Source organism: Rana temporaria, chromosome 5 (genome assembly GCF_905171775.1).
Source record: "Rana temporaria chromosome 5, aRanTem1.1, whole genome shotgun sequence".
Taxonomy (NCBI): domain Eukaryota; kingdom Metazoa; phylum Chordata; class Amphibia; order Anura; family Ranidae; genus Rana; species Rana temporaria.
In genome coordinates this window covers 240,073,578-240,089,962 of record NC_053493.1, presented here as the reverse complement: position 1 = coordinate 240,089,962, position 16,385 = coordinate 240,073,578, and the positions used below count along the sequence as shown (strand labels likewise).

Here is a 16,385-nt window from a genome sequence, read left to right as displayed (position 1 = left end):
AAAGCAAGATTTTCAGAATTTTTGGAAAAGCTCTAGAAAAAAATGGTTGTTCCACAATAAAGAATTAAGAAATGTATTCAAACTAATTTTTTTACTTTGAGTTCTGGAGGCATATGTACTGGCATGATAAAGTAAAAAAAAAAAAATATAGATTTATTTTCCAGATTTGGATAGAGTTAAAAATGGTTTGTCGGGTTACTGTTTTTTGTGTCCGCAGTTACTGCTTTGTGTCCCTTTTGCAAAAATGTACCCTCACCATTTGTTCTGGTGATCACCACCACTGGGACAGAAAGTGAGGCAACATGCTAAATATTACACATATCACTGGAATAGTTGTAGGTAATAAAGTTGTAGGGCACTTGTTGCAGTGACAAATGTCAAAGGTAGGATTTCTCCTCACTTCCTACTTTGCTTCATGAGACAGGAACTGCAGGTAATTTCATGGATTGAGATATAAAAATGTGACGGAGACGCTATCCAAATCTAAAAAAATTAATAAAGTTTTGGTTTGGGTTACACATCAGCCTTTTTCTTTTAATGATTTCAAGGAGGATGTCAAGGACTCATCCACACGTTACATGATAGTAAGATTTTTTTCATAGACGTTCAGTTTTAAATTAAAATACTACAGTCCTTTTATATATCATTCAATATTGAAAAGCTTTTTAGCCTGCTGCGTACATAAGGTATTTAGGACATACATTGTAATAGCGATCCAAAAGAAAAAAGGTGCACATTTGTCATGCATCTCTTTGGTTATTGCATTTTTTGGATGTACTTAATTCTTCTTATGAAAAAGTTTTGAACATTTTTATATAAAGAAGTGTTTAAGGCTGCAGGCAAAGCAGCATCTGATAAAAGGCGGTCATACTTATGCAAGCAAGAGGTTGACTTTAAAGCCAGCCCCTGCAGTATCATATCATTACATTCCCTTTACCCCGCGGCCACTGCATTCGTTGCAGGGAGTGAAGAGAGGAAGCCCTGAGCTCCCAGTTGGATCTGAAGACTCTCTTCTCACCCTTGTTTGATGGTGCTGGTGCCTCAGTGGCACCTGCATGGGCACATGGGCAAAGCATAGCTTCAAGATATCAAATTTTAAACCTAAAGGGACCCTGGGACATGAGAAGATCACCATCCGTTAAGCCTTACTGTATGTCTTTAGGTAGTTACAGTCACTATTTGCAGACCAGTAATGGAAAAATCAGCATTGGGTTAGGCTGGATATTTATTGTAAACTGCTGTTTTTTTTTTTTTCATTTTATACACGGATTTAGGTGTAATGTACACAATTTGTGCTACCTGGCAAACATTTGTAAATCTGTTTAGTCGATTATGTGATTTAAACAACTTTGCCACCTGCACAGACCAGCAGATTTTTTTTTTTTTCAAAATAACAACACACTCAAGTGTTCAGACAATACATTTGACAAGATAGAATGTGTCTACACATTTGACGGCTATGTACATTCAGCCTAATGCAGTATTGATAGTTATGTGGTTGGGGGTGCTCAGCAGTGACCAGTACTGACCCGCCAAGCACCCCCTTTTCAGGTATATGCAGAAGAGCATACGTTTAAATCCTGCTTCTTCTAAGCATGTTAGTGTCCAGATTAATATTACAATAATAAAAAAATAAAAAAAGACTTCCAGGCACATACTAGAATTGAATGGCCCTGTCTCAGTTTGTAAAAGCTTCTAGGCAACTTTCGGTCAAGGAGTCAAGAAACTTAAATACATTCTGAGGGGCTTTATTCTGTTTTTGAGGCTTGGTTCACACCTATGCATTTTTCTTTTGAACCGTTTCTGCAGTGCTTTTTGGGGTGAATTTTGTACATGCATTTGCGATGCATTGTCCACACGTATTTTGATGCATTTTGCATTTTTTATGCTTTAAAAAAAAAAATTGCCCAATTGGTTGTTGGGTGGATTAATAAAACGCAAAACAAAAATTGCGATAAAAATGTCCTACATTCTTTTCTGCAGCTTTACTAGTAAAGTCTATTGAGCCAAAAAAGCACAGTTTTGCTTTTAAAAAAGCCACTGACTTTCAAAAATCACAACACCTAAAAAACACATAGATGTGAACGTGTCCCATAGGAAACCATGTTATTTGGACAGAAGTGTGTTTCTGAAAAAAATAAAAATACGCATAGGTGTGACCCAAGCCCAACACTGTAGTCATGCATTACATCAGGGCTCAACAAATCCATGGCGACGTTAAATTGCAGACAGAAGGGGTTTTGTTGTTGAAAGTAAAGCTTTGTTAGGCAAAAAAAAAAAAGAAAACTGGCTCCAACTTGTTTAGATGGCTCCTACATTCAATGTACATTTTTTCCCTACATGCATTAATAAAAATGAATGAGGTATCACATCCATAACACTCTGCATATTATAGAATTATGAAACTCCCATATTTCTTATTTTACCAGTTAGATACAAGCCTAAATGATAGAAAATAGGACTTCGACTTTATTTTGATATACAATGTATGTTTTTCTAAACATTAGCTTTTTATGTCATCACATACATCAATCACATACAAAGTGTTCAATATAAGATAAATAACTACACAAACTGCATATCAACACAAGAAATAATTAAAAACATTTGCGCATTGCAGCACTAACATGAAACATATTCCATTCAGCAAGGTTAGGCTGCATTTGGGTGCAATTTTAAAACCTTTTGCAGTGGGACTAGTTCACACTGTTGTGTTGCATTGCAGTGCTTTACTTTTTTTTTTACCTTCATAGGTTTTAAAAAGAAACAAATACACATAAACACACACTATAAATGCCTAATAAAGTATATATAAATCTCACAGATGGTCTATTTATTAATGTTTTCGCACACGAATGGCACAATTTTCAATTAGAAATTTATGAGTCCTAGATGAAAGTATTCAAACATTGAATGTGTGATTCCCGATGGATGGAAACTGGTCGAAATTAACTGCCAATTGATGTGTGTATGACCAGCTTTAACCCCTTCCGACCAGGCCATTTTTTGCTATTTAGCACTGCGTTACTTTAATTGGCAATTGCGCAGTCATCCCACACTGTATGTAAATACATTTATCATCATTTATTTCACACAAATTCTTCACAAATAGAGATTTCTTTTGGTCATATTCGATTACCACTGTGTTTTTTATCTTTTTTCTTTTGCGATATAAATGAAAAAAAGACCAAACATTTTGGATAAAAACGCAATATTTTCTACTTTATTTCATAAAACATATGCAATAAAATCAAATTTCATCATAAATTTAAGCCAAAATGTATTCTTCTACAGGCCTTTGGTAAAATAAACCCCAATAAGTGTATATTAATTGGATTGTGTGAAAGGTTATAGTGTCTGCAAGCTATGGTATATGTCTGAAAATTTATCAATTCGGATGTACAGATAGCCCATCTCATTTCTGGAGGGCCAAAAATTTTAGGACAGTCCAAATATCCCCCAAATAACCCATTTTTGAAAAGTAGATAGTGTGAGGCATGGCAATTTTTTTTTTTAAAGTTGTCATTTTTTGTCCCGATTTGTTTGAAAACAAGACATTGAATTTTTATTTTTTAAACTGTTACCAGTGCAGTAAAGCTTCATCATATGATTGATGTGGTGGTAATCAGGGACAAAAAAAAATGTATTTCCTTAAACTTTTTTTTTTTTTTTTTTTTTTTTAAAGTTACTATATATTTTTTTAGATACTTTCATCAGAGTAGTTCAGTGTCACCATCGTAACACTGTACTACCCTGGGGGAATGATCAGGGACTTAATTTTTTTTACACTTTGCTAAAACAATAAAAATCATTGTAATAGCAACGTTTTCATGACAGCTGTGATCACTAGTGGTCTGTGATTGGCTATAGCTAATCACAATTCATTTAGAACAGCTGGGTTGACTAAGTTGTGATTGGCCCTCAGCTATCAGATTGTACCTGGGCCAGTGTGTGCTGTGACTGGCCCAGGTACAATCTGATAGCTGAGGGCCAATCATAACTTAGTCAACCCAGCTGTTCTGAAGTTATTCAGCAATCACATGAGCACGCGTCGGTCCGGCATGCACGCAAACAGCGATCGTCCCACACGTGCTCCTCCCATACTCGTCTCCAGGATATCTTCAGAGCCTCTCCCATCCTCTGGAACTTGCTACCTCAACCTGTCCGGCTATCCCCTACTCTTGCCACCCTCAGGCGATCCCTGAAAACTCATCTCTCTGGGGAAGCCTATCACGTCTCCAACTAATCTTTTACCACTTCCATCAGCTCATTCCCCACAGTTACAATCTTTTGTACCACCTGCCCCACCCTATTAGATTGTAAGCTCTTCTGAGCAGGGCCCTCTTAATCCTCTTGTATTGTATCTTAACTGTATTGTCTCCCTTTTTATATTGTAAAGCGCTGCATAAACGGTTGGTGCTATACAAATCCTGTATAACAACAACATATGAGGTTTCACCGCAAACATCAGATCATGGACAGTAGATCTAGCACCAGACCTCCTGTGTAAATCTAAAGTGGTAACCTGTAAAGGCTTTTAAAGCATTGTCTATGGATAGTAACATTGAAATTTTCATATTTTACAAAAAAAAAAAAAAAATGGGTTATGCATTGTGTTTTTTTGCATAAAAAAAGTATAAAAAATTGCATTTGAAAGACCGCTGCACATATACTGTGCGACATAAAAAATTGTAAAATCCGCAAATGTATTCTCTAGGGCCACTGCTTTAAAAAATATATGTATTGTGTTTCAAAGCAATTATCTAGCAAAAAACACAACATTTTTGTATTTTACGAACATGTAAACAAAAAGTGCCAGAAAAAGCCATGGGTTTGTTTTGATGGACACAAAAAAAAACTTCTATTACCAAAGTGTAGATGTATTTTTACATTCATTGTGCCATTTGTTCGTATTTTAATGGCTAATAATTTGATTTTGGGATCTTTTAGAATTCTTATGAGACTTCTGTTTTATAGTACTACTTTTTTAAATTTATATTATTAAATATATTAATATTTAATAACATTAATATTTCTAATATGTCCCCACTATTTTAACACAGAAAGAGAGAAAGAAATGTTGACTATAGACAATACGCCATTTACTATGAACTTTAAAAAGATAACTTTCCACCGATCGATCAACTTGGTAAATTCAGCCTGTCCATTAATGGTACGAATCTTGGCCGGTTCTTGCTGAACCGGTCGAGATTCGAACCGTGTATAATATAAATTTAACACAAAATGTGAAAACGGCTTAACCATATCGTTAAGTCTCGGCTTACACTGGGACGGCTTCAAAGTCGGCAGACAGTGCGACTTCAGCGCGGCTTGCAAATTACTTTTTTTAATAGAAGTCAATGCAAGCTGCTCCAAATTCGTCCCCAAGTAGTACAGGAACCATTTTCTATGTCGGAGCGACTTAAGTCGCTCCGATTAGAACAGTTCCATTCCACTGAATGGAGCACGACTTGCCAGATAGCCAGGTCGCCTGATTGGTACGAGTGTGAACCGAGCCTTATGCCGCATACACACGGTCATGTTTTGTCTTGTAAAAAAAACGTTGTTTTTTCTCATGAAAAAAAACAAAGTTTTTCAAACTTTTTTAAAAAAAACGACGTTGCCTACACACCATCGTTTTTTCAAAATGCTCTAGCAAAGCGCGGTTATGTTCAGCACGTACGGCGGCACTCTGTTCCATTCAAGCTCGTGTCATAACTTGCTTCTGAGCATGCGCGGATTTAAAAACGTTGTTTTAAACATCGTTTTAGCCTACACACGGTCATTTTTTATGACACAAAAAACGACGTTTTGAAAAACGACATAAAAAATTGAAGCATGCTCGAATATTTTTTTTTGTGGCTTTTCAGAAGACATAAACAACGTTTTCCCCACACACAGTCATTTTAAATGACGTTTTTAAAAATGTCGTTTTTTTTCATCACAAAAAACGACCGCGTGTACGCGGCACAAGACCTCATGCAACACTGGACATTTTTACAGCTGCTCCTAGAGGCGTCTGGTGTTTTTTCTGCCTTAAAATTCCCTTGCCTGTTTTCATGTGTGTCCATGCACCCATACACTTTTAGAGGCGTTTAGTGGCAGGAGAGTTTAGAGGCAGGAAAAAAAAACCTACTGCCAGTGCGTCCAGGAGTAGCAGCGTTTTGGCAGGGAAAAACGCTTGATGCAGCTAAATGCGCATCAAGCATTTTTCCTGCCAAAACTCTGCTACTCCTATATGAGCATTAATTTCCATGACCAGAATAAAAAATGTATTCTGGCCAATGACATGAATTAATGCCCAAACGCTTGATGCAGGTATACATGGCTAAACTTTTACCAGCGTCAGGCATTTTTTTTCCCCACAATCCTTCTAGGAGAGTTTATAAAATGTCTAGTGTACACAAGGCCTTATAAGTGTACAAACCATGTAGCGGAAACTTCAAGGTTTCAATTGGTTTTAAAATCATAGAAAATACACGTATCCTTTAACTCCAAAATCATTAATTTGCCATTTCAGGTTTTTCTGTTTGATCCCCTGAGAAATGTTACCATTCATCATTTTAACTAACATTCAATTATATAATCCTACTGATGTTTGCTGTTTAACTCATTTCAGGGGAACTGCCATAAAAACAAATAGAGCAGACACTGTGTAAGTCATAAATATGGCAGCTAATTAAAACGTTCCTTTAAAAATGAGTATCTACTAGTAAAGAATATTGTTACTAGACTTTGTAGTGTTGATACTGCAAATGACTGTATACATGTGAAACTGAAAGCTAGCTATGGCAAAGCTTATGATTGGACTACTAGAGCAACAACCACAAATAACAATTCCCACATCAAAGTTGCCTTGCTTTCTCCCACATTCCTTTTATTACAACATTAAACGCTTCACTCAGGAAAATGATGACTATTAACATATCAAAATGGGCTGTTAAAATAGGGGGCATTTATATAACATTAGTGCATTTATGGTAAAAGGATGATTATGTGGCTCTCAGCTTTGTTGCAGCATAATGCCTGGCTGAAATTGTGACAAAGCCAAATTAAAGTGGTTGTACACCCTCCCTGTACAACCACTTTTACCTACAGGTAAGCCTAGATTAAGGCTTACCTGTAGGTGCTAGAAATATCTCCTAAACTTCCATGGTTTAGGAGATATTTACAGTAAAGCCATGTGCCGATGTCTACGGCGCATGCGCCGTAGACACCGGCACAGGCGCACTTTAGAAATGGCGATCGTGCCGTTTCTAAAGGAGGTCATGCCATGACTGGTGGCTCCAATGACTCCGGACAGTCACAGAGCTACCCCGCTGCCCCTGAAGGAAGAGGGGTGAAGATGGACGCTCGCTGCCAGTGGAGACAGCGGTGACATCGCAGGCTTTGGTTTCAAGTAAGTGACACATAATGGGCTACTATGCAATGCATAATAGCCCAATATGATTTACCTTTGCAGGGAAATAAAGAGGAATAAAACCCAGGGTTTACTTCATCTTTAACTGACTGTACTGAAAATAAGTATAATAAAATAAATTATCTACACACACATTATATATATGTTAAACTTACAATGAATAAAATATGACAGAGCTCTCGATTTGCAGGGAAATCGATATGTGCTCCACCTGCGTTCCATTACTGATGAAAGTGACGAGTCACACAAGATGCCAGCTGACGCGTTTTGTCAGCATGTATGATGTCATCAGAGGTCATATTTATACACTACCTCCATCTTAGGACATCCAATCCAATTCAATCCTCGGTCATCACAAAAAAAAACCTCAAGGACTCTCAATGTAGTTTACAGTTACCTTAGTTAAGTTTTTTTTATTATTATTTAATAATCTATGTTAATTTTTTAATTGGATTGGATATCTTAAGATGGAAGTAGTGAATAAAAGTGCAAAGGAAAGGTCCGGCCATGTGACCCCCAATGACGTCAGATGTGCTGATGAAAAGTGTTAAATGGGGACCACAGCTAAATAAATAGTTGGAGGGGAGACTGGGACAATGGGACATATACTACCCTAGCCTGTCCATATACCTGCAAACCATGGCTTGAGGAAGCGAGCTGGTGCCACCAAAGGGGTGGAGTCCAGGTCAGAGCCAAGGGGGCAGCAAAATTAGGTTTCTTCTAGGGTGCCAAAATCCTTGCACCAGCCCTAACCAACAGTAAAGTTTGGAGGTGGGAACATCATGGTGTGGGGCTGTTTTTCAGCAAACAGTACTGGCATATCATTGAAGGAAGGATGAATGGAAAAATGCACCATAACATTCTTGATAAAAATCTGCTGCCATCTACCAGGATGATGAAGATGAAACAAGGGTGGACATTTCTGCAAGACAATAATCCCAAAACACAAGTCAAGGAAATTCTCAATTGGTTTCTGTGACAGACCTAGCTGCGACAGAGGCTTTTGGAGAGGACTGAATGCGAGCCTCTTGCCTTCCGGTTATGGGCCAGGGCCTCAAAACAGGAAGGCGGATGGGTTATCCCGGCAGACAGACCTGGAACCTTAAGACTACTTTTCCAACATCCTCGAGTTGACCCGTTCGGGGTCCCACTGTGGCTGTTGGACTGTTTCTCAGGGGGGAGTATTGTCATGGACCTTGGAATGCTGAAGTGTTTGAATCTGTTACACAGTGGGGGGTCTTCTGCCCTGTCTTAAGGCTAACCCCTCCCCCCTCCAGACGGCTCCATGGTCTGGAAGAAAGGTATTGTTCTGTGTTTGGCTGTTTGTGTACTTTGATTGCCCCCTGGGGCTTCTGTCTCATTACACATAGCAGTCCTCCTATTTAAGCCATCGGACCAATCCCTGCTGACCCTGTTTCAAGTCCTCGTTTGCATGTCTAAGAGGACCTAATTGAGAACTACAATGTACTTTACAATTGACCAATAGGAAAGCGGTTGTTGGGGCGGGGTATTCAAATTGCTGTATAAAAGTGTGTTGTGTGCATCCAATAAAAGAGTTTTCCTGTTTGAACTTACATACAGCCTGCCTGGTGTTTGTTCTGGTGGATTTCGAACGGCACATAGCTGTAGTTCGAATCCCAGAGCCTTGGATGACCGAACCATCAGACGTTAAGATCTGCAATCTGATTCAATAGCAGCAGAGGAGTGTCGGGAGAGTGGAACTGAGCGAGCAAGTGTCTCGTTACAATTTCAAAAAAAGAAAATAAAGCTGCTAGAATGGCCCAGCCAATCACCCGACTTGAATCCAATAGAAAATCTATGGAAAGAACTAAAGACCAGAGGAAAAAAAGAGAAGAAAAAAAAAGAAAGAAGAGGCCCACGGAACCTTCAAGATTTGTTTATGTGAAAGAATGGGCCAAAATTACACCCGAGTAATGCATGCGACTAGTTTCTTCATACAGGCGATGTCTTGAAGCTGTCTTTATCCAATTGGGATTTTGAACAAAGTATTAAATACATTTCAGTTAGCATGATCAATACTTTTTCCCTGAGTCATTCCACTTTATTACATACAACTTAATTTCTGAACTTGTTTTGGTTTCTTTGTATGTATGGATAGCATGGGTTGTTACCAACATATGGGGAACATCTCGTGTCAATAGCACCTTTAGAAATATATACCGTATTTTCTGGCGTATAAGACGACTTTTTACACCGGAATTTCACAGCCAAAAACCGGGGGTCGTCTTATATGCCGGGAATAGCAGCTACTCACTCGATTTCAGCCAGCCAGGCGCTCTGTAAGTCTGTTCTGTATTCTGCGCCGCTCAGCCAATCCCGATGCACTCTGTTGATGACAGAGCATGCTAAGCCTGCTTGGATTGGAGTAATAACCTCTGCCAATCCGAGCAGGCTTAGCATGCTCTGTCATCAACACAGTGCATCGGGATTGGCTGAGCGGCGCATATACAGACTACATACAGCACCCGGCGGCGGCGGCATTTTCGTTTTGAAAAGGCATTCCATACAGCCTTACAAAGCACCCGGCAGCGGCGGGGGGTCGTCTAATACGGTGAGTAGACCATAAAACCACTGTTTTTTGCAGTGTATTAGGGGGTCGTCTTATATGCCGAGTCGTCTTATACGCCGGCAAATACGGTATACCTAGAAAAATGGTGATGTGTTCAATACTTCTTTTACCCACTGCATATATACACAAGCTGTCCATGTAGATCTTTTCTTTGCTTTTCATAAACCCATATCTGGCTGTTATGCTGACCCAAAGGTTTCAATCATTTGGAAACCCGGAGCAGATATGCGGGTATGGAGTGCTTATTAACCTCTGACTTCACTAGATGCATGCTTGTTCTCTGTCTAATTCAGAAAGTTAGTCAGACACCTAGGAAAACCGTGTTGTCAAAAAGAGGGCCTGTCTCTGTATTTCTCTCAGTACAAGTTTCCAATAAAACTTAAACTTTTTTTTTTTTTTATCATTACACAGAGCAGAGGAACATTAGAATCCATTTCAAGTTTTTACTGCAGTGTTAGGGAGATTTCTATTCAAGTTCCGTGTGGTCACCTGGACAGTAAATGAGGCAAATTTCTCCAATGGGAGCACAGGCTTCCTTAAAAAAAAAGTTAGGTGCCCCATGTAAGTTATTGTGAGGAAGATATTCTTTTAACTTCCTGTTTGGTCATTGGCACAGGAGGTTAGGGAAAATTACAGAAGTAATATCTTTTTCCCACTCTAAAAACAAAAGAATATTTAGTGGAATGCCACGTTAAAGCTCTGCAAAGGAGCAAAGATCCAAGGAACAGGCAGCAGGATAGACAAGTGTTGACCATCAACTTTAGAACACAGAGTGAAATGCGCACATGCGCAGTTCAGTTTACAATGCCGGAGAAGACAATGAGCAGGAAGTTAGGGGCATTTTATTGTAGAAGAGACAATGCATGCCTCACCTGTGCAAAAAAAGCCTGCTCACTGCTTCTTACAGCAGAACTTCAGGTTTGCTTGAACTATTTGTAATGCCCCAAACACACGATTAGAATTACCAATGGAAAAAGTCAGATGGACTTTTTCCATCGGAAATTCCGACCGTGTGTATGCCAATCGGAGTTTTTCCATTGGGTATTCTGAGGAATTCTGTCGGAGTTTACATAGGGAACATGTTCTCTTTTACTCCGATGGAATTCCGATGTGAGTTTGGCTGGGCAAAAGTCTGATCGTGTGTACAGGGCATTAGGGGGAATTCTTCCTAATGGCCACAAATGTAAGAAGCATTATTTTCCAGTGTTGATCACACTAACTGTAAAATTATATTATTATCAGGGGTTCCTTGAGCACAAAAAAAACTATTTTAAGGTTTCATCCATGTAAAGAAGTTTGAAAAACGCTAGTTTCAAAAATTAGATCATTTAGAGTTTGGATTTTTGTTTGAATGTTCGTGTGAAAATTCATTTTTCAAGTAATTCACCTTGAAAGACATTGATTTTCATCTAGACTTGCTATTTAAATGGAATCCCAAACGTAATAGTCAACTTTCATTACAATAAGTACGATTTTTAGCAAACAAAAACCACATTCGCAGTGGTTGAGAAAAACTTTCCATCTCGCTATTTTTCCATTACTATGATTGAAAATCAACATTGTTTTAACCCCCCTAACCATTATAGAAGACCGAACGGATGTTCATAAGACAAAAATTGTAAAAACAAAATTCTTCTGGTGTATGACCAGCTTTACTAGGACACATATTAAATTGTCATAAATACTTTCAGTTTAGGAGAGCTTCTTTCCCCTCTTGAGTACACACAGAAAGAATATTGCTGCTTAGTAATACTAAAATAAGATTGTGTGAGGCTTATTCAAAACAGAGATTAGGAGGATGGCCCCATTTTCACATGCATGTGACTGCACAAATCTCGTTTTGCATGACAGTTTAATGCTCACCTAATAAGCACAAATGACATCCAGTGTAAGGTAACACGGTCCCTGGAACTTGGTGATTAATTTGGAGAGGTGGCATTTTTTTTTTCTTTTGTATTTCTTATCATTTAATTTGACTTGCAACTTTTTATTATTTTTTCACACTTTATTTCTTCTTGAAATGTACATTTGCATTCCATGTTTTTCCCCACATGCTGCACTGTTTTGTTTTTATTTCCCATTCCAGATAATAAGACTCAATTCTCCAAAGTGTTCCATGCTGGTCTTAAACTCTTTACTTGCTGTCCGCCCCATATCAGTTTTACTGCTAAAGGGCGGCAGCTGTGTTTTTCTGGGTAGGGAGCGCACATGGATGCCGCCGCTGGCTTGCTCCCATTGTGATTATGCACAGCGGTAGCCGATCGCCGGGTACCGTTGACTCGATGTCTGCCGACACCTGCTCATTGTTCGTTACAGAGGCAGAACGCCAGTCTGCCTTTGTGAACAAGGCAGATTGCAGTTTTGTCAGCAAGGCAGGCATGGATCCTGTGCAGGAACACCGATAAATGCCTTCCCCTAGTAAAAGCACCTCCCATAATACACAGAAACACTAGCTAGGCACACAGTTAACCCTTTGATCACCCCTGATGTTAACCCCTTCCCAGCCAGTGTCATTAGTACAGTGATAGTGCATATTTTTTTAGCATTGACAACTGTATTAGTGTCACTGGTCCCCAAAATGTGTCAATTAGTGTCAGAATGTCCATCGCAATATCGCAGTCCGGCTACAAGCCGCTGTTAGCCGTCATTAATAGTAAAACCAATTAAAAAAAAATATCTCATAGCTCGCAATAACTTTTGCGCAAACCAATCAATATAGGTTTATTGGGATTTTTTTTTATTGCAGAACGTAACAAATGTCATCCAAGAAATCGAAAATTCGGCCAAAGGATTCCGGTTCTAGGAAGACACCTGAATAGCGAAATACTCTTGATAGTCAACTCCGGCTATCTTGCAGAGGTCACCCACAGATGCATAAATGTTCCTCTTGTTTCACCCATTCACTGATAAAAGTGCCTTTTTGAATTGAGTTTTATGGTTATATGTTGTTGGTCGCCTGACTATCAGACGAACACCTCGCTTTTTCTTTGCATTCACGCCCTGGAAACTGACATTCTATAATGGATGCCGTTTTTCTTAACTGCAAATACTGGCAATTGGATTGTTTATCCAAGATAACACCTAGTTACACTTACAGGTAATGCACTTGGAGGTCTTCAATCAATTACAGGTGTTTTCATTTACCATTGCAAGTGACTATGCTGGTTGACTGTTTAGAGAGTAGGGTCACTTAAAGGGTATAGTTAACGGTTTAGCCAAGATAAGTTTCTTATGCATAAGCATTGCACAAGGAGCATATTTTGCAGTTTTTCAACCAGGGATGTTGCGAAAAGATCATGGTGGCATTTCACGTTTAGAGATGATCAAATATCACCAAAGGAAAGCTCGATTTGTGGGAAAAAAGGACATAAATTTTCTTTGGGTACAGAGTCGCATGACCGAACAGTTGTCAGTTAAAATATTGCAGTGCCGTATTGCAAAAAATGGCCTGGTCAGGAAGGGGGGGTAAATATTTTGGAGTTCACGTGACTAAATTATTTAAATATTCTAAGCAAGTGGTAATTTAACTTTAAAACAAGCCTTCACGAACCGCCGTAGCTGCAGGCATTGCGGAACAATTCATCCACAAAAATAACAGAAGCACTGAGATCAGGAGACACTACATTTACATGTAGAACCTTTGCCAGAACAGCTGGGAATTTGGCCACAGAAGCAGAGCATTAGCTGCTACAGCAGGTATAATCTGCAAGTACTTCATACCTGCAGCAGCTTTTTATGACAAGGTCTCTTTAAAGCGCATTCTTATAGGCGTAATCTTTAAAGCAGAGTTCCTACTAAAATAAAAATATTAAAAGTCAGCAGCTACAAATTCTGCAGCTGCTGACTTTTAATAATTGGACACTCTCCTGTCCCAGAGTCCAGCGATGTGGGGGAACGAAGCCCGCTTGTCTCCCCCTCCTCTCTGGGGCGCTGGCATCACTACTGCCGGCATCACTACTGTGGGCGCGCACTGCAAATGCGCAAGTTGTGATTGGCCGGGCAATTATCTGGGACCTGTGACGTGGCCCAGATGATTGCCGAGAGGGAGGGGGAGAGGTGACCTTCCTTCCGGTGACGCGGTGCATAGGGAGGAAGTGGGAGCTGAAACCCTCTAAAAAAGCCCCCCCCCCCCCCAAAAAAAAAAAACTGACATGCCAAATGTGGCATGTCAGGGGGTCAACTTCCCTTAAAGCGGAAGTTCCATTTTTGAGTGGAACTTCGCTTTAAGCAAATACTTTCTAGGCAAAGATTTCAAGAGCATTTTATACATGAGGAACAATACGAGTACAAAATCAATTGGTCATTTATAGGACATTTTCTCAGGAAACCAGACGTGAGGCAACAAATGAGAATGCAGGCAAGTGAAAAATGATGCCTGTGCAAGAACAGCAGCAAAATGACTTCGTAATGGCAAGAAGGAAAATAAATATTTATCTTTTGGGGTGGTTTTTCCTCTCAAGTTTTGTATCGCTGGAAAAAATCCAGGGCATTAGCACAACAGATCTAGCGTTGTGGCTGAATTGCTGCTTATTCTAATACATGTAAAAATTTAGTTTTGAGTGAGATGGATGGAACGGAAGGGAAAGCTAAGTATAGAGAGCATGGAGTTTGACAGAATGAATAAAGTGTTGGGAGGCAAGGCAAACATTAAAAAGGGAACACTAGAAAATGTATACAGACCTTCATGGTCAATAAAGGTTACATTACAAACCACAATATGTCGAAGAAAGCTTGATTTTAAAGAGCTCTGCTTTAAAGAACAACTAAATCCCTCAAGTAAAATGGAATATCAGCAGGTCTTAAAGGGGTTTTAAAGGTTTGTTTTTTATTTTCTAAATAGGTTCCTTTAAGCTAGTGCATTGTTGGTTCACTTAGCTTTTCCTTCGATTTCCCTTCTAAATGTTTTTTTTCTTTGTCTGAATTTCTCACTTTCTGTTCCTCCTCAGTAAGCTGTTCTGGCTGACTAACCCCCAGCCAGAACAGCTTGGATGATGGGGGCAAGCTTACTGAGGAGAAACAGGAAATGAGAAATTCCGACAAAGAAAAAAAACATTTAGAAGGGAAATCGAAAGAAAAGGTTATTGAACCAACAATGCACTAGCTTAACCACTAGCCGACCAGCCGCCGCAGTTATACGGCGGAAGGTCGGCTGCGCGAGATCACGTAGCTATACGTTATCTCGCATTTCAGCCAATAGGGGCGCGTGTGTCGCCGCTGGAGGCACAAGCGCATCCCCCGCTCGCCCCTGGTGCGGACGCGCGTACCCGGCAGGCACGATCACCGCCGGGCACCCGTGATCGCTTGTTACAGAGCGAGAACCGGGAGCTATGTGTGTAAACACACAGCTCCCGGTCCTGTCAAGGGGAGAAATGACTGATCGCATGTTCATACAATGTATGAACAGCGATCAGTCATTTCCCCTAGTCAGTCCCACCCCCCCGCCCCCCTTCAGTTAGAACACACACAGGGAACATAATTAACCCCTTCCTCGCCCCGTAGTGTTAACCCCTTCCCTGCCAGTGGCATTTTTATAGTAATTAATGCATTTTTATAGCACTGATCGCTATAAAAATGCCAATGGTCCCAAAAATGTGTCAAAAGTGTCCGCCATAAGTTCGCAGTACCGATAAAAATCATCTGTGAGCTGTGAGAGATCTATCGGATACTGGTCAAAGGATATCCTGCTGCATAGACCCCTAGGCTGGGTAGAAAGCCACACGCCAACAGAAGATCTCTGGCTGCGATCTTCCCTTTCGGTAAGAGGCAGTCTGTTTGGAAGGTGGAGGATTTCCTTTCTATCTTGTCACTGTTCTATGGTTTCCTTTCGTTTGATGTCACCAATTTATGTGAAAAAGAGCAGTGTATTTTCAGCAACTAAACCATCATCCGATGCGTCCATCTTTTGAAATAGGACATTGATTTGTTTATTTATAGCAAAAAAAATTCACTGGGACTTATTGGAATACATTGCGGATAGGGTAACCTATTCGTTATAGTGTTTTCAACATATCCATAGCACAATGAATAGCAATATGCATGCTTATTGGTTTTATGTTTGAAGTATCACGCTTTGTGCACGGCTTATTTTATATTTTATTGATCCAATTTGTGTGCGTCTCACATTTAAAGCTGCAGCAATCTTTCACTTTTTTTGTCCACTTGACAGAGCAGTGTTACCACATTTTTTACACTTAAATATTTTAGCTTGTGTTAAATTTTTTCACCCACCCTCGTGGTTTGTTGGAACTCCATGCTGTAGCCTAAGGTGTACGCGCACAGGCAAATAACTGTTCACTTGTTAAACATACTTGGTTGTGTCACCCCCCAATAGACTAAGCATGAGATCACATGGGCACAACCAGTGTCCAGGCCCAG

At 39.7% G+C, this 16,385-nt stretch overlaps 1 protein-coding gene across 1 annotated transcript in view; it reads right to left on the bottom strand.

Moving 5' to 3' along the window:
• The window catches only part of EXOC2 (exocyst complex component 2), a 308,760-nt gene that overhangs the window by 179,489 nt on the left and 112,886 nt on the right, over window positions 1-16,385 (bottom strand). The window lies entirely within an intron of this gene.